Source organism: Dermacentor silvarum, chromosome 1, assembly GCF_013339745.2.
Source record: "Dermacentor silvarum isolate Dsil-2018 chromosome 1, BIME_Dsil_1.4, whole genome shotgun sequence".
Taxonomy (NCBI): domain Eukaryota; kingdom Metazoa; phylum Arthropoda; class Arachnida; order Ixodida; family Ixodidae; genus Dermacentor; species Dermacentor silvarum.
The window spans coordinates 289,116,045-289,136,637 of NC_051154.1; the positions used below are offsets into that span (position 1 = coordinate 289,116,045).

The following is a 20,593-nucleotide window of genomic DNA, read 5'->3' on the forward strand; positions in this document are numbered from 1 at the left end:
CGCGGCAACTAACACAGACAAAAAGCCCGCTAGTCAACATGAAGTTGCTAATACGACTATGCCTTCAAAAGATATAATTGAAGTGACGGAAGCTCCCGAGGTCGCAATGGAAACAGTTACCAGCGCTGCAGCGAAGCGTACCCGTGATGAAACCCAAGACAACAGACAGAACAACGGCCAGACGAGCACAGGGGAACCACCTACGAAGACGGGCACTGCTCGTCGCAGCATCACGCATTTCAAGCCCAATGTACCACCCGACCGGAGACCGACGCCCACAGAGCCCCCGCCTTAGCGAGGGAACTGTCTGTGTAGTGAGAACTCGAACAGTCCGATCACTGATCGGGCCTCTTTATGTGACAAGATGGCTCTAAACCAACCAGCAACAAAAACGATGTCGGAACCTACCATCCTGTCGAACGGCGATGTGAGTACTACAAGTATTGTAAAACCTGTTTAATATGGCCACCAAACTAAAATTTCCTTTACGCATAGCGACCTTAAATGTGCGTGGCTTGTCAGCCCGCAGGAAACAATACCAGCTAAGTCGCCTTCTCTTAGAAAATGATCTGGATCTGATCGCCGTACAAGAAACAAAAATAGAGACCCAAGAGCAAACAGATCGAACGGTGGAAACTTTCAGAGCTAGATTTAATATTTGCGTGTCACATGCTGTGGGTACGTCTGGAGGCTGCTTGATATTATATCGAAATTCTATAGATATTGTTGAAGAAGCAGTTATAGCATGCCAGAGTGGCCGGTTTGTTGTGTTGGATTTTGGATTTTTCGGTATGTTATGGCGGGCTCTATGCGTTTACGCGCCTAATACAGCCCAAGAAAGACGTGATTTTTTCGGAACTATACAATCGTATGTAAAGTGTGACCGAAATGTCATCCTCTTTGGCGACTTTAATTGTGTGCAAAGACCAGAGGATAGAAGTAAAAAGTTACTGGCGAGAGACAAGAGTGCGATGTATTTGACAGAATTTGTAAATGAACATGACCTAGAAGATGTAGGAAGCGTACTAGTCTCTGGAAACGGCACGAGGTACACCCACTTCCAAGGTGATTGCCATGCCAGGTTAGACCGTATTTATGTGCCTGCTCTTTTTTTGCCTGAATGTGTTGACTATCACGTCAAATGTGTTAGTTTCAGTGATCACTGTTTAGTAGCAGTTACTGTGGGCACAAAAGAAAAAGCTTCCAAATTTAATTGGTTTACTTGGAAGTTCAACGATAAGTTATTACAAGATCAACCTTTTCTTGAAAAACTAAAAGAAAAGATACATAACTTGTGTGATGAGTCAGGTAGCATTTCAGCTTCATGAGAAATCTTTAAATCAGAGATAAAACTTGCTGCGATTGACCGAGCATGTGTGCTACACAGAAAAGAAAAAGAGAAAGAAAAGGAACTTTATACCACGCTAGAATTTATGATTGCAACGGAAAACTACAAGCCGGGTTTGTTTGCAAAGCAAATAAAAGAAATTAAAAGTAAGCTAGAAGCAATTGACATTGAAATATATCGAGGCGCAGTAGTCAGGGCACGCGCAGAGCGGGTTTGGTGCGGGGAAACGCCACCAAACGAGCGCTAGGCGATGAAAAGCGGCATGCAGTAAAGAAAGAAATAAACGAAATTTGTTATCACAACCGTGTTACCACAGATAGTAGTATCATTGAAATGGCCTTCGTTGAGCGCTTCCGTAACTTACTAAATCATAAGAAAGAAAACACCGAGCTGTTTAAAAATAACTTCTTGCCACTAATGCCTAAATTAGAAAAAGAACTATGTGAGGAGCTAGAAAGACCAATTAGCGTGAAAGAAGTTGAAATAGCAATCGATGACTTAAGCCTTGGTAAATCACCTGGACCAGATGGACTAGGGGCAGCTTTCTATAAATGCTTTAAAGCAGAAATGGCAGAAGTATTGCACCGCGTAATAAATGAGTTACGAAATGAAAAGGATGCCCCCATCATATAGGATGATACATATGGTACTAATTCCAAAGACCAATGATCCTTTGAAGTTACGCTCTGTAGAGGCTTACAGACCAATAAGCCTCACAAAGATTGATTATAAAGTTCACATAAAAGTGCTTGCTAAGCGACTTCAAAAAGCTATTAAAATACTAATTGTGCCTCACCAGACCTGTGGAATCCAAGGAAGAACGATATACACTAATATCCACGTTGCCAGAAGCATACTTGAATCATGTGATGCCGAAGAAGGTCGGGTTGCCATGCTACAGTTAGACCTTGAAAAGGCGTTTGATAAGGTTACACACGAAATTTTACTATTAATACTGGAACACACCAATGTAGGTTCTGTCATTCTGGATGGTGTGCGAATGGCTTATGAAGGTTGTACCACTAAACTAGTAATAAATAAGCAACTTAGTGAAAGTATAACAGTTACCTCTAGTCTGCGCCAAGGATGTCCAGTCTCGTCATTGTTATTTGCTCTGTATGTAGAACCTTTCTGTTTAAAGATTCTTCAGAACCCCACTATTCAAGGCTTCCGATACTGTAATAATGAAGTCAAAGTGTTGGCATATGCCGACGACATTGCTGTGTTTTGTTCAGACATAAAAAGTGTTGAAATAGTAGTGAAAGAGACTACAGCCTTTTGTGAAGCCACAGGAAGTGCTGTCAACTGGACAAAGAGTCTCGGCATTTGGTATGGAAACTGGCCAATCACACCAGAGGTGTACTGCAACATGCAATGGTCGAATTCGACAAACGTATACCTTGGAGTGCCACTGCAACACCATAATTCAACGACTGGTTATTGGCTTGAGGAAGCTGATAGAGTAAGAGACCAGACTCAGAAATGGGGCGGTCACAAATTCTCAGTATTTACAAGAGCAAATGTGTGCAATACATTTCTAGTGGCCAAAATATTCTATGTATTGCAGGTATTGAGTATGACAAGAATGACAATACAGAAACTCCACCGAGTGTTTGCAGTTTTTATTTGGGGCTCCAGTTGGGAGCGCACAAGCCGATGCAATCTGTTTCATGCAGTGCGGAACGGAGGACTAGGGCTGTCGCATTTGTTCTTGAAACAAGTAGTTTCAAGATTTATCTTTTTGCGTGATCAGAGTGATACATTTTTGAGAACTGTAATACAAGTACGCCTGCGGAACCATCTTGCGGATTATGTTGTGTCAATCAGCACTGCAACACATAGTGCACTACCATGTTTCCTGCGCGAGGTTGTGGCTGCTTATCGCATTGCTCGCGCGTATTTTTCTCTTGAATACCTTTGCATTGTAGGAAAGAAAAAGTTCTATAAAGATTTAGTGGATGTTTTTCTTCCGACACCTTTATATAGGGCAAACTATTATTTGGGTGATGAAAGAAACGTGTTGAAAAGAGTTAGCGAATGCCTGTACGAAGCTCTGCGAAAACATTTTTCTTTCAATTGCATACTGAAACGCTCCCTGTGAAGCCATGGCTTCAAAGCAAGGGTATTTTTGTTCCCTGGACAATAAACTGTAGAATATGCCAGAAACCGGAAACTATTGAGCATATATTTCTGGATTGCCACGATGCACGATTTTTGTGGGACATTCTTCAGCGCACAATTAAAAAAGATTAGTACTGTCACCATTTGGCATACGGTTCTTGCCTTATGACGAAACAGGGGGCGTTCCTAGTGGTATGATTATGTTGCTTTGTATGCATGCACTTTGGAAAACACGGATGGCAGATAGATATGCTGACATTGATGCACGACCAGCGCGACAATATTTCATGGAAAGCGTTATCTATACAAGAGATGTACTGAACTTTGCGGTCAACGCTCCTCAATGGGTGACGCAATTGGATGAATTCGCGTCACTAAAGCCTTTTTAAAATTGCATAATGCTCAAGACTAGCTGATGTATTTTACCTTTTGAAATATTTCTCACTTGTATTACTGTATGTTGTTGAAAACGGAAATAAAGAAAAAAAAAGCCTCCGTGGCGCAATCGGATAGCGCGTTCGGCTGTTAACCGCAAGGTTGGAGGTTCGAGCCCTCCCGGGGGCGAAGCTTCTCCTTTTGATGCTTTTTGGTTGTATTTATTCTGGTAGATTTTCTGTAGCAAGTGCGTGGTGGGGAGAGCGCCGAGAAGCCGCCTCCGTGGCGCAATCGGATAGCGCGTTCGGCTGTTAACCGAAAGGTTGGAGGTTCGAGCCCTCCCGGGGGCGAAGCTTCTCGTTTTGATGCTTTTTTGTTGTATTTATTCTGGTAGATTTTCTGTAGCAAGTGCGTGGTGGGGAGAGCACCGAGCAGCCGCCTCCGTGGCGCAAGCATTCCACTTCCGGCGGCGAAAGCCTACGGACGTGGTTATCATGTGCTCCGATGGGGCGGTGTTTGCGGCCATGAACAGCCGCGGTAACAGGAATATTCCAGCTGAACATGAGGATTACGATGTCATCCTACCGACTTTGCCCACAGGTCGTACAGTTTTGAATACCATATTTTACATGCTGACGTGCGTGCAAGGCCTTATCGAGTTGAAGAATTCCGGGATACGTTGGACCATCTGGCACTGCTCCCTGAGGTGATAGCCTTAGGGGCGTATCAGATGAGCCATGTGTGGGCCGTCACCTTCAAGAACGCTGAAGGCGTCAAGAAAGCCCTGGCTATAGGTGAAATGAAAGTGAAAGGTCGCCGCTGTATAGTGGTAGACCCGACGAATCAAGACCTGCGCCTGAAGTTGCATTGGCTGTTGTTCAACTTTCCCGATGAAGATGTACGCGCTGCACTTGCAATGTTCGGCACTGTAACGGACGTCGCGAAAGAAAAGTGGCGAGTGTATGGCATCCAGGAGAAAACCACGACCACGCGGACGGTGAGCATCAAGTTTCATGCAGGGGTCAAGGTCGATGACCTCCCACACCAGCTTCGTGTCGGTGGGGAATTGGCGCTGCTAATTGCTCCGGGAAGAGCACCAGTGTGTTTGCGGTGTCACACCACGGGGCATATACGGCGAGACTGCCGTGTCCCTCGCTGCGCACGGTGCCGCCGTTTTCCGCCACGACGAGAGCTCGTGTGTGAAGACATACGCAAGCGTAACAAGCCCAATGGGAAAAAACGGACGTCACAGAGCTCGTCATGGACGAAGCTGACGCGGAAGAAGCTGCAGGAACGTCGCGACAAGTGAACCAAAAGGAGATACGACCCATAGACACGCCCTTGTATCCACAAGATAATGGAAAGCAAGGAGACCGGTGCACTGTAGAAGAGACCGACGTAAGGGACGTGCCTGCAAAAATCAGTGTAGGCACTGAAGAGGGCGAACCTTCAACAGAGCCAGCTAGTCAGTTCACGAGTAGCATGGACGTCACGGAGGAAGACAGCAGAGACGCAGTGCAGCAAACGAGGACGCGAAGCTGCAACAGACGACTCGGACGGACAAGACGTCGCTGGCGCTGGGGACCGCCAACGAAAACGGTGGTGACTCGGCGTTCATCATTGAAGCCAAAGCCCAACATTCCACCAGACAGAAAAGCGGTGCTGAAACCGCCAACGTAGCCGCGAGCTCTGGCGCCCAGCGGCTTCTTTGGGACTATGACGATGCTCATGAACGATCAAAAAAGGGTAGTGAGTGGAGCCTTCGGCAACGCGACCCAAGCCGAAGCTCGAGGAGCGCAGACGTCGGGAACAGGTTGGCTTGTCGCTAATGAGCCGCGGTTTTTTTGTTGTGCCTTTGCTCGAGAGGTATGCACCATGGCGTACATATTTTAATATATGGCGATAAATTCGAGCACAGCACTACGCATTGCGACTATCAATGTCCGAGGTTTAAATGCTAGAAAGATAGCAGTACCAGCTGAGTCGCCTTTTCTTGGAGAACGACTTAGACGTAGTTGCAGTGCAAGAAACAAAAATAGATAGCGAGGAACAAACTGACCGCATGGTGCTGCCTTTCCGAGCTAGGTACGATGTTTGTGTTGCCCCGCATTCGGCACGTCAGGTGGAATGTGCTATTTTCATTAGAAACAGTTTAGGAATAGTTGTTGAGAATGTGTTCGTGTGCCAGAGTGGTAGATTTGTAAACGATTTTTCAATGTCAGATTCTGGTTGGCGAATAATCTGCGTATATGCCCCTAATGCCGAAAATGAACGAGACGTGTTTTTTGAACGGCTGAAGCAGTACTTGATGTGCGAGAGACAAATAATTAAGCTTGGAGATTTAATTGTGTTTGCTCATTGGCTGATCGTGTCAAAAATGTTCCAGTTAAGGAAAGAGTGCCTCGCGCTTGATCGCATGGTACAAGAGCATAATTTAGAAGATATAGGACAGGTGTTGTCTAATGGTACCCGGCCAGTTTTTACACACTATCAGCGTGCTAGCCACGCGAGACTATAGGATATATGTTTCATTGCAGTTAGTACCACCGTTATATCGTTAAACATGTGTCATTCTGACCATAACATTTGGGATACGCTTTAATTGGAAGATCTATTTAATGACAAGCTGCTTAATGAATCGTTCGTTGAAGAAGTTTCAGCTATTGGCTGATGACCGAAGAAATAAAGCAATAGAAAAACTAGTATCGAAGAAAGAAAAAAGGAGAAAGAAATAGCAAGAACTGGACTTTATGTACCGTAGAGGTAAACCTGGCGTTCGCAAAGCAGATGGAGTCAACTGGAGCTTATCGACGAAGATAAGTACAGAGGAGCGGTGGATATGGGCGAAACGCCCACTAGACGAAAAGGCTCACGCAACAAAACGTAAGGAAAATAAGTCACCGACGTACACAGAAGCACTATAGCGAACTGAAGAAGTAACGATGTCCCCGGAAGAATTCGAACGCGAGTTCCTGGCCAACATGGCAAAACTAGATGACGTAGACCGTGAATATCTGGAAGAACCGATCAGCCAAAAAGAAGTTGAAGATGCCATTGACGATTTAGCTCGGGGGAAGTCTCCTGGACCTGATGGGTTGGGAGCGGCTTTCTATAAGGCCTTCAGAAAAGATGGAAGCCTCATTTTATTTTTGGTATTTAGTGAGGCGTATAGCGAAAATATGCACCCCCGTCATTTGGGCGTCGCATATAGTACTCATTCCCAAGACGGAAGACTCAGAAAAATTGCTGTCAGTTGGGTCTTACCGCCCAATAGCGCTGACTAACGTTGATTATAAAATCTTTACTAAGATCTTGGCAAAGAGGTTACAGCGAGTTATAACACGAATTGTAGGACCGCATCAGACGTGCGGAATCAAAGGAAGATCAATCTACACAAATATTCACATTGCTAGAACCATTCTGGAATGCTGTGATGCGTGGGGTGAACATGTAGCATTGCTTCAACTTGATCTGCAAAAGGCGTTTGATCGTGTATCACATAACGTTCTTTTTTCAGTTCTTCAGTATGTAAATGTTGGCTCGGTGCTTCTTTGATGGAGTAAAGATGTGCTATGCTAATTGTACCGCTAACCTTATAATAAATAAGGAAGTAGGCGAGAGCTTTCACGTACGCTCAAGTGTGCGCCAGGGATGCCCTTTAAGTCCTCTACTATTTGCGTTGTACCTCGAGCCATTCTGCAGAAAGATTCTTTATAACAACAGTATTGTAGGTTTTCGTTTACAGTCAACGGAAGTAAAGCTGCTTACATACGCGGATGATATTACTTTGTTTTGTAGCGATAAAGAAAGTGTCGCGAACCGCGGTAAAGGACGCTATATCTTTTTGTAAAATGACTGGTAGCGTGATAAACTTTGATAAGTGTTTAGGGGTGTGGCATGGAACATGGCAAAGCACCCCACCCATCTTTTTGAATGTTAAGTGGACCGTTGCGCCGACAAAGTATCTCGGGGTGCCGCTTGAGCACTATAAAGAGGCGGGGCAATTCTGGGAAAATGAAACAATGAAGGTGCAAGAAAAAGCAGTTAAATGGGGTGGTCGTAGTCTTTCGATGTTTGCCCGCGCGACGGTCTGCAACCTGTTTGCCGTTGCCAAAGTGTGCTATGTATTGCAAGCATTGTGTATGACTAGAGTTCACGTGCAACGTTTGCATCGGTGCTGGCAGTGTACGTATGGGGATCCAATTGGGAGCGAACGAGTCGAACAAACCTATTTCGATCTGTCAAAACAGGGGGGCTTGGACTGGCGCATCTGTTCTTGAAGCAGATAGTGTGTCGTTTTGCCTTTTAAGAGACCAAAAAGACCCTTTCCTGGTTGGAGTGATGCAACTGAGACTAGGTACGGCCCTTCCTGAATTCATTGTATCTAGCAGTGTTAACAGTGGCCCTATGAGTGGATATTTGAAAGAAGTGATATGGGCATTCCGGTTTCTGAAGGTGCGCTTCTCAATGGAGTACCTCAGCCACGTTCCCAAAAAACGTCTCTATAAAGATCTAATTGACGTGGTATTGCCAGTGCCGCTGTATAGATCGATGTTCAGTGTGGGTAGTGAAAGAAACGTCCTAAAAAAGGGTAAAACGTATGCCTGTCAGGCCATCGGCAAAGTCTTTCTTTTTTCAGCTGCATTCCAATACACTACCTGTAAAACCGTGGCTTCAGGAAAGAGGTATTTTTATCCCCTGGTCTGTGGATTGTTTACTATGCCACAAGGAAGAGACAATTGAACACGTATTCATAGACTGCTGGGACGCCGTTTTCCACTGGGACGTCATGCAGCGAACTATAAAGAAAGACTTGCCATAACACCCTATGGCATCCGTTTTCTCCCGACGGAAAATGAAGGAGGAGTGCCATACGACATGTTATGCTATTAGGGTTGCACAGCCTGTGGCGCACCCGAATGGCTGTTAGACACGCTGACATAAATGTTCGAAGTACTCGTGAATCTTTTATTGACAGTGTCTGTTACATAAAAGAAGTGTTCGATTGCGCAAAACGAAAGCCAGAATGGATTAGTGTGTGTAAACGAGCTGGTGAACCTTAGGCGGTTTTAAAATCTCGTGCACACCAAAGACTGGTGGGCACTTTACCAATTGTGAAGTGTCGAAATTCTGACTGTATCTTGCAAAAGGCAATAAGAAAAAAAAAAAAATCCGTGGCGCATCGGCCTAGCGACGTTCGTGCTGTGTTAACCGAAGGGTGGAGGTCGAGCCCTCCCGGGGCGAAAGCTTCTCCTTTGTCTGCTTTTTTGTTGTATTTTATTCTGGTAGCCTTTCTGTAGCAAGTGTGAAGTGCGGGGTGGGGAGAGCACCGAGCAGCCGCCTCCGAATTCCACTTCCGGACGTCGAGGCGAACGGACGTGCCATCATGTGCTCCGAAGGAGCGGTCTCAGCGGCCCATCTTGGCCGCGGAAACAGGAACATTCATGAAGACAACCAGGATTATCAAGTGATGCTGCCCCATCTGCCAAAAGGTCGGATTGTTCTTAATACAGTTTTTTTGCATGGTGATATCCGTGCTCGGCCGTACAGAGTCGAAGACTTCCGGGATGCCCTGGCCAGCCTGGAAATGCTCCCCGAGGTTGTGGCCTTGGGAGCTTTCCAGATGAATCATGTGTGGGCCGTAACACTGAAGAGCTCAGAAGCCGTCAAGAAGTTGTTAAGATCTGCAACAATTACTGTCAAGAGCAGGCGCTGTCTAGTCGTTGACCCGAACAACCAGGACCTACGCCTTAAAATGCACTGGGTGCTCTATAATGTCAACGAAGAAGACATACGTGAGGCTCTAGCGCCGTACGGTGAAGTTACGGAAGTTTCCCGAGAGCGCTGGCGTGCACAGGGCAGTCACAGACAAGGGCTCCACAACGCGTCTGGTGAACCTCAAGTTGAAGCCGGGCGTTACAAGTGAAGATATCCCGCATCAGCTTCGAGTCGCGGGAGAGCCAGCTTTATTAGTGGTGCCTGGAAGGCCACCACTTTGCTTGCGCTGCCAAGGAAAAGGCCACGTTCGCCGGGAGTGCCGGGTGCCCCGATGCTCGCGTTGCAGGCGTTTTGGCCATGATGAAAGTCAGTGCACGCCTACATACGCAAACGTCACAGGGCCGTTGAAGAATGCAGATTCCTCTGAGCTTGTCATGGACGAGGCGGAGGCTGAGGACGCGGCAGCCGCTGAAAGTGAGAAGGTTAAACCGCAAGTAACGCCCACAGCACCCGCCCCCTTGCAGCTGGCCGTGATGTCCGTACCATGCGAGCAGCCGGCACCGCAAGAAAGGCAGTCTGACCCGGAAAAGGACAGACTGCACCTGTCAAAAGAAGCCAAGGAAGACTCAGCTGCAGTGACTGACTCCAACGCGCTGAGCGCAATGGAGACAGATGTGACTACGTCGTCGAGTAAGCGGGCGCACATCGAGACAGTGAAACTTGACGACCCGAATGGTGGCCTGAATGCCGAGGAGCCGCCTGCTAAAGCGGCACTGGGCCGACGGCCGTCATTCAGGCCGAAGCCGAACATTCCCCCAGACAAACATGTTGCAGACACGACGCCGAAGTAGGCGCCGGGGTCTGCGCTTTTTGGGTGCCAGCACATCAAGCTGCGAAAGACTTTCACAGCGCATGGACGGCTTCGGGGAGCGGAGACATCAAGCTTGTGTTGCAGAAGGTGCAAGCGTGTCAGAAAGAATTCTGCAAGGACTGGCCCAACCCGGTGAACTGTCTGCCGTGCGGTCGCGCACAGAGGTGAGCGTCGTGCGACCCGTTCGCTCCTCACAAAATATGCACGATAAAACTGGGCAGCCGCTACGAGTAGCTACACTGAATGTAAGGGGTTTAGCTGCCCGGAGAAGGCAGTACCAAGTGAGCCGACTATTTTTAGAAAATGAGTTGGATCTTGTCGCAGTGCAAGAAACTAAAATCGAAAGTGAGGAGCAGACGGACTGCATGGTGGAAACCTTTCGAACGCGCTACAATGTTTGTATTTGTCATGCTGTGGGAACATCCGGTGGATGCGCGATCTTCATCCGCAATAACCTTGACATTTCGGATGTGAGCATTGTTGTTTCTGAAGCAGGACGATTGCTAATTGTTGACTTTTATTTTTCCGGCCAGCCTTGGAGAGTGATATGTGTTTATGCACCTAATAACGAGAACGATCGCGTAGCCTTTTTCGGAAAAATCGAGCGTTACTTGAAGTGTTTGAAGCGTATTGTCATGCTTGGCGATTTCAATTGTGTTTTGATGGCCGAAGACAGAGCTAAGAATGTGTCTGGTCGCGATAAAAGTGCAAATGTACTGCAGGCGTTAATGCACGAAAATGATTTGGACGACATGGGATGGCTTCTTTCGAATGGAAATCGGCCCGTGTTCACGCACTTCCAGCGCGGAAGTAGCGCGCGGCTCGACAGAGTGTATGCCTCGGTTGACTTTGTGAACATGTGCACTAATTATGAAGTAAAACATGTCTCTTTTAGTGATCACAGCCTTGTTATGGTCACACTCGGTGGCAAGAAAAGGAAAACGCAATTCAGCTGGCAGTTATGGAAGTTCAATGTAAGACTACTCGACGACGAATTGTTTAATGGAAAAGTAAAAGGAAAAATTGAAAGCATGACCCGCACAGCAGCAAAGTCACGTGCGGCTGAATGGGACCATTTCAAGAACGAAGTCAAGCTGATAGCGATCGAGAGGGGAACATTGCTCAGTCCATAAGAAAAAGAAAAAAACAAAAGAATTGCAATGCCAGCTTGATTTTATGATCAGCATGGGAACAGCGAATCCCGGGAAATTCTGTAAAGAAATCCGTGAAGTTAAGGGTCAGCTCGAGGCTCTCGACGTTGAAAAGTATCGATCAGCAGTAGTAAGGGCGCGAGCTGAAAAGCTCTGGATGGGGGAAACTCCCAATAAGCGCGCATTGTGCGACGAAAGGAGATATGCAACACAAATGAAATCCGAGAGATAAGGTATCAAAACAATATTACCAGTGACATTAACGAAATTGAACGAGCATTTGTTGAGCACTATCAGAACCTAATAGGTGAAAAAAGAAGCGGGAGCTCTCCGCTAGAGCCGGAGATTCCTTGATTTAATGCCAAGGTTAGATGAAGATACTCGAGCGCTTTTGGAGCAACCCATTAGCGTAGATGAAATCAAACATGCGATCACCGAACTAACGTTGGGGAAAACACCTGGGCCAGACGGCCTCGGTGCCGCGTTCTACAAAGCTTACGCCGATGATTTGGCACCCATTTTGCATGCAGTAATCACAGAGGCGTTCGAAACGAAAGAAATGCCGCTTTCTTTCCGCGCCGCTCACGTAGTGCTGATTCCGAAATCTGACGACCGTACTAAGCTGCTATCTGTGGGGGCGTATCGTCCGATAACGCTCACAAACACGGACTACAAAGTTTACACAAAAGTGTTGGCAAAGCGACTGCAGAGTGTCATCAAACTTCTTGTTGGACCACACCAGACATGTGGCATAAAAGGACGCTCTATCTGTACAAATGTGCATGTAGCCCGCAGTATTCTCGAGTGTTGTGACTATTTTTGGCGATCGAGTAGCTATGTTGCAGCTCGACTTAGCAAAAGCATTTGACCGTGTGTCGCATGAAGTTCTTTTCAGCATTCTTGAACATGCAAACATAGGCACTGTGATACTCGATGGTTTAAAAATGGTGTACAGTGACTGTATTATAAACATTGTGGTGAACAAGAAACTAACTGATAGTATTAAGATCAGATCATCAGTAAGGCAAGGTTGTCCATTGTCCCCTTTGCTCTTTGCAATTTACTTAGAGCCATTCTGTTTATCTCTAATAAGCAATAAAAGGATTAATGGCTATAAGCTTGAATCGTCACATGTTAAAGTGCTTGCTTATGCTGACGATGTGGCAATATTTTGTACGGATAGGGAAAGTGTGCAGGAGGCAATAAGCGAGACTCATAGATTTTGCAGACAAACCGGCTGCGAGATCAATGGGACAAGAGTATCGGCTTTTGGCATGGAAGCTGGGATGTCACGCCGGCTGTCTTCGCAAATTTACAGTGGACTGTGTCTCCTTCGAAATATCTGGGTGTGCCTCTTGAGCACTACAATAGCACTGCACAATACTGGGAAGATGAGACGTCGCGTCTAAAAGAGAAAACCGGAGGATGGCAAGGTCGCGATTTATCGATGTTTGCAAGGGCAACTGTTTGTAATTTATTTTTAATTGCCAAAGTGTGGTATGTTCTCCAATTTTTGTCCATGACACGTGTGAACGTACAGAAAATTCACAGAGTGTTTGCTGTTTTTATTTGGGTTCCACTTGGGAGAGGGTCAGTCGAACACACTTGTTTCGTCCTGTTCGAGATGGGGGACTTGGATTGTCGCATTTGTTCTTACGACAGATTGTTTCTCGTTTTGTCTTCTTGCGTGACCAAAGTGATTTATTTTTGCGTACGATGCTTCAGGTTCGCTTGAAGGATGTTCTTCCTGAAATTATTGTGTCAAGTGCAACGCCTGTAAACTGTGGGGTTAAAGGCTACGTGCGGGAGGTAGCAACTTCCTTCCGAATACTAAAAGCTCGATTTTCAATGCAATATCTGAGCACAGTGACAAGAAAGAAACTTTACAAAGATTTAGTTGAAGTTATGCTGCCAGTGCCTATGTACAGAATGAAATACTATGGAAGCCCTGGGCAAGATGTGTTAAAAAGAGTTAAAAGGATGCCAGTGAGAGCGAATGCAAAATCTTTTTTCTTCAAGTTGCATACATCTACCCTTCCTGTGAAAACATGGTTGGCCGACAAAGGAATATTCGTGCCCTGGACGACAAACTGTGTAATCTGTAAGAAACCCGAGACCATTGAGCACGCATTTATAGAGTGCTGGGATGCCGTATTTACTGGGACGTCTTGCAAAGAACGCTTAAAAAGGAACTGCCGATAACACCGCAGGGTATACGCTTCCTGCCGGTAGACAGCGATCAAGAGTTCCCATATGATATGATAATGCTCTTAGGCCTCCATAGTCTTTGGAAAACACGGATGGCGGTAACGCATGCTGATGTAAACCTGCGGTCAACCCGAGAAAGTTTTGTTGAAAGTATTGTTTTCATACGTGAAATATTTCGTGTACAGACGGAACCGCCTGATTGGTTGGATGTCCTTGATGAATTGGTGAAGTTCAAAAAATTTTAGCTTGCTACGGTGGCCCAAGTAGGCCAGCGTACTTTTACATGTGTATGTGTATCTGTGTTTGTGAATAAAATACAAGGTTCATAAATAAAAAAAAAGTCGCCGCTTTAGCTCAGTGGTAGAGCACTGGTCTTGTAAACGAGGGGTCGTGAGTTCAATCCTCACTGGTGGCATTGTTTCTTCTTTTATTGTCGCGCTTTGTCTACAAATACTAAAAGCGCTGCATGGCTGAACCTCATTTGTGCGGCACGTTTCGTCGCTGGTATAGCTCAGTGGTGATTCTATTTCCGGCTTTCGAGCGATACGGTCACGGAATGTCGCGCTCCGTCGGAGCGGTATCAGCGGCCCCAGCGGGTCGCGGGAACAGGTTTTTTGCTGCTTCTGAAGATTACCAAGTTATTCTGCCGAACCTGCCAACAGGAAAAATTGTGCTAAACACAGTGTTTATGCATGCTGACGTTACTGCTAGACCCTACAGAGTGGAAGACTTCAGGGACACATTGCTTCATCTTGGTGTGCTGGCCGACGTTATCACGTTAGGGGCGTACCAGATGAACCACGTCTGGGCTATCACCCTCAAGGACGCTGCCGCTATGGAGAAACTACTTGCTGCGAAGGACGTGAAGGATAAAGAACACAAGTGCCTGATAGTCGACCTTAATGACCGAGGTATTCGCTTCAAGATTCACTGGCTGCTCCACGGTGTTGCTGACGAGGATGTGCGTGCCGCGCTATCGTCGTACGGGAAGGTGGTCGACGTGTCAAGGGAAAAGTGGCGTGCGCAAGGCGTTCTCGACAAGGGCTCTACGACCCGTATGGTTACATTGAAGTTGGGACCGGGTTTCAAGATCGACGACATACCGCACCAAATCAAGGTTGCCGGTGAACCTGCGCTAATTGTTGTACCAGGCAGGGCCCCACTTTGCCTCAGTTGCAAATCTAGTGGGCATATACGCAGAGACTGCCAGGTGCCACGTTGTGCGCTTTGCCGACGGTACGGCCATGAGGACTCCCAATGTGCGAAAAGCTACGCAAGTGCTGCAGGATCCTTGAGGGGTGATGACACGTCAGAGCACCTCATGGACGAAGCTGATGCCGAAGAAACGGCGGGAGGTCAAGCCTCAAGCAGTCGAGGCGTCTTCTGGGCCGACCACGGTAGACGGGGCAGACAACAGCAAGTCCTTCCGAAGAAGAGTTCCCACCCCTCTCCCAAGGTACGGATGTGAAAGCTGAGCCTAACAAGAACACCGAGGACGCTACCGAAGACGCCGAGGCGGACAAGTCCGCGTGTATGGACGTCACGGAAGCACCAAGCTCTGGTGTGGCAGCAAAGCGGGCTCACGAGGATACCAACGAGACAACGGCGAACACCGACGGCGAAGGGCAACCACCAACCAAGGCGGCTATCGTTCGGCGGCCCTCACTGAGACCTCGACCGAACGTGGCCACCGGTAAAAGTGTGGCGGCAACGCCGCCTACAGCGCCAACGTAGCGTAAGATCTGCCATGGCACGACGCCCTGGCATGCGGCTTTTTGCTGAGAGTACCACCACGATTCCCAGCCTTTCTTCATAGTCACTATGGCTTCTATTCCTAAATCGCTACGTATCGCGACGATTAACGTCCGAGGGCTTGCGTCTAAACGAAAACAGAGTCAGCTGTACCGATTGGTGACCGAGTTTGACCTCGACATTGTGGCGATACAGGAAACTAAAGTTGATGGTGAAGTAGAGACTGGGAACATGGTTCGACGTTTTACGTTGTCTTATGACGCTGTGGTTAGCCATGCTGTAGGGACGTCAGCAGGTTGTTGCCTTCTTTTGCGCCAGAGCTTGGGCTTATCAATACAAGCGACATTAAGTTGTGACTCAGGGAGGCTCATCATCTGCGATTTTCTTTTTGCCGCTAAGGAGTGGCGTATGATTTGTGTGTATGCACCTAACAATGCGGAAGAGAGGCGAACCTTTTTCGAGCGTGTTAATCAATACTGTGACTGCCAGAAACTTGTCATTATTGCGGGTGATTTCAACTGTGTGCTTTCTGCAGCAGATAAAACTAGCAGACGAGATTTTAATGACATAAGCACTGTTATTCTTAGAGAAATTGTGAATGATGGTGGTATGGAAGATGTAGGGCAATGTTTGGAAGGTACGCGAACCGTCCAATTTACTCATTTTCAAGGATCGAGTCATGCCCGATTGGATAGAATATATGCGTCTTTGGATATTATACCTTTGTGTCAACAGTATCATGTTACGCCAGTCTCCTTTAGTGATCACTGCTTAGTTTATTTTACTATAGCAAGTCGAGAAGACTCAAGGAATAATTTTAATTGGCAGTTATGGAAACTGAATTGTAAGCTGATGAATGACGATGTTTTTGTGAAGCAAGTAACTGATTTATTTAAAAACTCAAGGAAAACAACAAAATTCCTTGGGGAGAAAGATGGGAATTATTAAAGAATCAGGTTAAAATAAAAGCACTGGAACGTTCAAGTGCAGTAGCTAGAGAAGCAAGGTTTCAAGAAAAAACACTACGCACGAACCTTCAACTGCTACTTAATCAAGAATCGCTCAGACCGGGTGAATTATGGACGATATACGAGTGGTGAAGCGCAAGCTGGAGCTTATCGATACCGAACGGTACCGTGGTGCCTTAATACGCGCAAGAGCTGAAAGGCTGATAAGCGGAGAATCGCCGACGAAAAGAGCGTTGGGGGCGGAAAAGTGGCATGCGCGAAGGCAGCAAATAGTAGAAATTGAACGTGCAGGTGTGATCACTAAGGATACTGACGAAATTGTTAGAACGTTTTCGGAGTACTATCGTGCGTTGTTTGCTCGCAGCGTAGTTGATATCGACCTTTTCAAACGTGAGTTTGTTTCCTTGATGACACGGTTGGACGATGTGACAAGAGAAGCTTTGGAGCAGCCCATCACAAATGAAGAGGTGGATTTTGCGATAGAAAACATGAACTTAGGGAAATCGCCGGGTCCAGACGGCCTTGGTGCAGCGTTTTATAAAACATTTAAGGGAACAGTCTCTCCAATTCTAACGCGTATTTATAACGAAGCTTACGAGCTTAAGTCGCTACCTCCATCTTTTGTTACTGCGCATACGATTCTTATACCTAAATCTGATGATACAGTAAAATTACGAAATGTAACTGCCTATCGACCCATTAGCTTGACAAACAGTGATTATAAAATCTTCATGAAAGTGTTAGCTAAGAGATTACAAACTGTTATCTCGGAAATTGTAGGGAAGCATCAGACATGCGGCATTAAAGGGCGCTCCATCACTACGAACACTCACGTGGCACGTTCTATTCTGGAATGTTGTGATGTTACGGGTGCTGGAGTAGCCATGCTACAGATAGACTTCGAGAAGGCGTTTGATAGGGTTCCCCATGACGCTCTCTTGTGTGTACTAGACCATGTAAATGTAGGCCATGTTATTAGAGAAGGCGTCGCGATGGCGTACAGCTCGTGCACGACGCAGTTAATAGTGAATAAAGTGGTTGGTGAGCGCATACCAGTGCTACAATCTCTGCGCCAGGGGTGCCCAATATCAGCATTGCTGTTTTGTTTGTACATCGAATCCTTTTGTCTACATGTTATTGCAAGCGAGCATATACGTGGGTTCAAACTGCAACAGGTAGAAGTGAGGTTGCTGGCCTATGCCGACGACATTGCCGCTTTTTGTACGGATTATGACAGTGTTCTGCATGTTATTAAAACTGTGGAAAGTTTTTGTCTTTCAAGTGGAAGCTGCGTGAACTGGGGAAAGTCTCTGGGGTTTTGGCACGGCTATTGGCCGTCTAAGCCAGACACTTTCGCGAATTTAAGATTCGTGACCACTCCTGTTAAATATTTGGGAGTGCCCTTAGAAAATTATCAGGACAGCGAACCTTACTGGCGCAACGAAATTGGCAACTTACGCGAGAAAACCAATAACTGGAATGGCTGGAATCTGTCAGTCTTTGCAAGAGCGACAGTATGCAACTTATTTTTTATAAGTAAGTTGTGGTATGTAATGCAAGTGATACATTGTTCAAGAATGAATGTCCAGAAACTTCACAGAATATTTGCAGTGTTCGTTTGGGGCTCCTCATGGGAGCGAACAAGCAGAACCAATTTGTTTAGGCGAGTCCCTGATGGCGGGTTGGCGTTAGGCCATTTGTATCTACGTCAAATAGTTAATCGGTTTATGTTCTTCAGAGACGTAAAAGATCCCTTCCTTCGAACATTGTGCCAGGTTCGGTTGGGTAATGCCCTACCAGATCTTGTTGTCTCAACGGATCGCATCCACGGATGCATTCGGGGTTATTTGAAAGAGGTTGTTATGTCCACCCGTTTTTTGTGTGTGCGGTTTTCTACAAACTACTTAAGTGATGTGGGTCAGAAAAAGTTATACAGAGACCTGTGTGATGTGGTGTTACCTGTGCCGCTATATAGATCTTTGTACAGTACCTCAAGAGGAAAGGATGTGCTTAAGCGTGTCAAGAAAATGATGGTACCACCAGGCGTCAAAACATTTTTCTTTCGTTTACACACCGGGACACTGACCGTCAAGACATGGATGGCAGAAAGGGGACTTTTTGTGCCCTGGGGAGTACACTGCCAAATTTGTAAGTGAGACGAAACTATTGACCATGTGTTTTTAGAGTGTTGGGACGCGGTATTCTGTGGGACATTCTACAGAGGACCCTTAAGAAAGATTTTCCGCTGCACCCTCAAGGAATCCGATTCTTGGCTATCGATAACGAAGATGGAGTACCTTATGATTTAATTATGCTCATTGTATTGCACAGTGTCTGGAGATGTCGCATGGCCGTCCGAAATGCAGATGTTGACGCCAGAGCAGCTCGCCAATACTTCAAAGAAAGCATTCACAGATATGTAGAAGAACAGAAAGCACGAATACCTGTGCCACACTGGCTGCCTTGTGTAGAATTGCTTTTGAATATGAAATTTATTTAGAATTACTTTCTCCAAGACAGGAGAAACCTTTTAGCATTTGACTATTTTAATGTATTTCAGTCCTGTATTTCTTGTCACTGGCAATAAAGAAAAAAAAAAAGAAGCCGCCTCCGTGGCGCAATCGGCTAGCGCGTTCGGCTGTTAACCGAAAGGTTGGAGGTTCGAGCCCTCCCGGGGCGAAGCTTCTCCTTTTGATGCTTTTTTGTTGTATTTATTCTGGTAGATTTTCTGTAGCAAGTGCGTGGTGGGGAGAGCGCCGAGAAGCCGCCTCCGTGGCGCAATCGGCTAGCGCGTTCGGCTGTTAACCGAAAGGTTGGAGGTTCCAGCCCCCCCCCCCCCCCCCGGGGCGAAGCATCTCCTTTTGATGCTTTTTTGTTGTATTTATTCTGGTAGATTTTCTGTAGCAAGTGCGTGGTGGGGAGAGCGCCGAGCAGCCGCCTCCGTGGCGCAATGATTCCACTTCCGGCCGTCGAAGCGAACGGACGTGCGATGACGGGCTCCGCAGGAGCGGCTACAGCGGCTACTTCCAGCCGCGGGAACAGGAATTTTTCACAGGAAGGAGACTACGAGATGATTTTGCCGAATTTGCCAACAGGTCGTTTTGTTATTAATACAGTTTTTCTTCACGGGGACGTTCAAGCGCGACCTTACCGAGTAGAGGACTTTCGCGACGTGCTGGCTGGGTTGACACTGCTTCCTGAGGTTATCGCCTTAGGGGCGTATCGAATGAGCCATGTGTGGGCCGTAACTTTCAAGAGTGCTGAAGCCGTCAAGAAGATACTCGCTGCAAGTGAACTGAAGGTCAAAGGCCGACGCTGCGTCGTCATTGATCCTGGAAATCAAGATGTAAGAATGAAAGTTCACTGGCTACTACACAACATTCCAGACGACGACGTGCGCGTGGCTTTCCTGCCTTATGGAAGAGTGACGCAAATCAGCAGAGAACGGTGGCGTGTTCACGGAATTGCTGACAAGGGGTCCACCACCCGGTTGGTGTCCCTGCGACTCAAAGCCGGCTGTCAAGCTTGAAGACCTACCACACCAGGTGAACGTCGCAGGCGAACAAGCTTTGGTTGTCGTATCGGGTCGTGCACCAATGTGCCTTCGCTCTCATACGACGGGGCACATCCGCCGCGACTGCAGAGTTCCAAAATGCAGCGCATGCCGAAGATTCGAACATGAAGAAGGACAATGCCCTAAGACATACGCCAGCGTCACAGGGCCTTCGAGTGCTGAGGAACCATCCGAGCTCCTCATGGACGAAACCGACGCCGAGGAAGCTGCCAAGCCTTCAGGTGACGCCGCAACCGGAAAAATGGTAACATTGTCAGCCAGCAAATCTAAGCTGGAGGAAAGGCGTGAACCACCTGCGGGCGAGCCTCAAAACCAAGGTCCGGCAGTCGTAAAAGCTGCCACATCGAAGGACACCTGTCAACCTACCAGCGAGGATACAAAGGTGGCGGAAAACCAAGAGACTTGTATGGAAGTCGTCGAAAGCGCCAGTGGACAGCCCATCAAGCGGCCATTAAAGGAAAGCGTCGAGGAAAAGGCGGACAAAAGAGGTGAAGGGACAGAACCACC

At 46.9% G+C, this 20,593-nt stretch overlaps 4 non-coding genes across 4 annotated transcripts; all 4 read left to right on the forward strand.

The window, feature by feature from the left end:
• Positions 1 to 3,959: 3,959 nt before the first annotated feature.
• Trnan-guu (transfer RNA asparagine (anticodon GUU)) lies at positions 3,960 to 4,033 on the forward strand. The gene has a single exon. It is a non-coding gene; the product is annotated as a tRNA-Asn (tRNA).
• Positions 4,034 to 4,120: 87 nt separating this feature from the next.
• Trnan-guu (transfer RNA asparagine (anticodon GUU)) lies at positions 4,121 to 4,194 on the forward strand. The gene has a single exon. It is a non-coding gene; the product is annotated as a tRNA-Asn (tRNA).
• Positions 4,195 to 14,135: 9,941 nt separating this feature from the next.
• Positions 14,136 to 14,207, forward strand: Trnat-ugu (transfer RNA threonine (anticodon UGU)). Its single transcript has one exon. It is a non-coding gene; the product is annotated as a tRNA-Thr (tRNA).
• A 4,910-nt stretch (positions 14,208 to 19,117) lies between these two features.
• Trnan-guu (transfer RNA asparagine (anticodon GUU)) lies at positions 19,118 to 19,192 on the forward strand. The gene has a single exon. It is a non-coding gene; the product is annotated as a tRNA-Asn (tRNA).
• Positions 19,193 to 20,593: the final 1,401 nt, after the last annotated feature.